At 37.9% G+C, this 2,138-nt stretch overlaps 1 non-coding gene across 1 annotated transcript; it reads left to right on the forward strand.

Annotated features, from left to right (window-relative positions):
* Nucleotides 1-672: 672 nt before the first annotated feature.
* On the forward strand, nucleotides 673-744 carry Trnah-gug (transfer RNA histidin (anticodon GUG)). The gene has a single exon. It is a non-coding gene; the product is annotated as a tRNA-His (tRNA).
* Nucleotides 745-2,138: the final 1,394 nt, after the last annotated feature.

Consider the following 2,138-nt stretch of genomic DNA (forward strand, 5'->3'; position numbering starts at 1 on the left):
GTGTGTTACTCTTTTCGTGTTTAAATGATTATGAAAAGTCCATTGCCGGGGTATCCGCACACTTGCAAATGTGTAATATAAGTCTGTTTAATCTATGAAGACCTAAGTACTAATCCATTAGTAGCTTTCTGTTGCACCCATTTAAAAAATCAATAAATATCTAAGATTATTCAGCATTCATTGCATTTACATAATAAATAGATAACAATGAACGGACAATGCAGGAGTGTGGGGGTTATGATCAAAGTTTAGGGGTTAGATGACGTTCAATGAGGCACACAAAACTGTTTTAGAGAATCGAATATCGATCAAGACAGTTAACGAAAAATTATTCTGCTGAAAGATACTCTCGTAAAATTTAATGTTTATAATGAGCTGCTTTACTTTAATCGTTTGTATACACACACACACACACACAGACTAATACACAGACAGACAGACAGACAGACAGACGGACGGTCGGATGGATAGATAGATAGATAGATAGATAGATAGATAGATAGATAGATTGATAGATAGTCTTAACTGTGGTTCATCTTGAGCGGAGTGACTTATCAAATTATTTCTAGTAAACAAACTTTGCAATACACAGTACGGCAAACTGTCTCTCGTTTGTCAACAAAATGCTATATATAATTATATACAAGTAACAGACCCTCCACCGATTTGGTAGCCGTGATCGTCTAGTGGTTAGGACCCCACGTTGTGGCCGTGGTAACCCAGGTTCGAATCCTGGTCACGGCAGGTTTTTTTTTTTTAATGATTATGTTTGGCTGGTAATCATTTAGATACTATTTTTCTTCTTTTCTTTTCTTCCTTCTTTCTCTCCCTCTCTTTCTCTCTACTTCCCATCTAGAAAAAATATCACTTTTCGTGGATAGACACACAAGCAGATAGATAGATAGATATGTCCTGTACCTGGATATGCATCTATATATACATGTAGATGTAGGTATGTACATATATGTATGTATACATGCATATGCTCATATATCATTTGTATTATATATATATATATATATATATATATATAGAGAGAGAGAGAGAGAGATAGATAGATATACAGATAGGTAGTCAGACAGAGAAAGAGAGAGACAGACAGACAGATAGATAGATAGATAGATAGGAATGAAGGGCATCTGGCTGCAGAAAATCTGCCTCAATGAACTCTGTCCAATCAATACAAGCATGAAAACGTGGGCCTAAAATGATAATAATGATGATGATGGTGAAAATTGTTGTTGTTTAGCCCAGGTAATCTGTGGTTGAGTGAACCTCTGATCAGAGACGTTCTAGCTTGATCATCATCCCATCTTTCTGCATGTCTAGGATTACATTGTTCAATGTGTCCTTCTCGTTCTTTTAAAGATGCTATGTTGCGATGAGAGGTGTTTGGTTGTTATTTCTAGCTGTTTGAATGACTTAGTAGAGGCTTCCCATGTTTGTTAAATAAACGGAACTGTAGTCAGCCCATGGACGAAATGCTGAGCAGGTTAATCTCTGTGCCATATGCTTGAATTGAATTGCACAATGTCAATGCCATTACTGCCTTGCTATCTCCACCATTACCACTACCACTACCATCCCCAACAACACCATCAACAACAAACAAACAAACAAACAAACAAACAACAATAACAACAAACAGCAAAACAGCAATAACCACCATTGGTGCCAGCACCACTACTACCATCACTAAAACCATATCACAACAAAAACCAACAACATTACCACCACTTCGACCTCCAGCTTCACAACCCTCAACAATAACCAGAGTACCACCACCACTACCACCACTGCTAATACCACAACTACTTCAACCACTACTGTCAGCATCATGACCACTACCACCACCATCTACTGCAACAAGATAGCTTCTACATGGTTGCTCAACTGGCTTGACAGAGCAGCCAAATCTCCCTCAAATAACACTACTATGTCTTATAGAGGAAAGGATCCGTTGGGTGATGCAGTTTAAGAGATTTCACCTAAAATGACAGGATGGTCACAACGAGAATCACTTTGATCGTTGGTCTGCATGATCAAGATCGATTTGGAGTTAATCAGCAAAAGCTACTGCTGCTACTACTACTACTACTACTACTACTACTACTACTACTACTACTACTACTACTACT

Source organism: Octopus bimaculoides, chromosome 1, assembly GCF_001194135.2.
Source record: "Octopus bimaculoides isolate UCB-OBI-ISO-001 chromosome 1, ASM119413v2, whole genome shotgun sequence".
In the NCBI taxonomy this organism is placed as follows: Eukaryota; Metazoa; Mollusca; class Cephalopoda; order Octopoda; family Octopodidae; genus Octopus; species Octopus bimaculoides.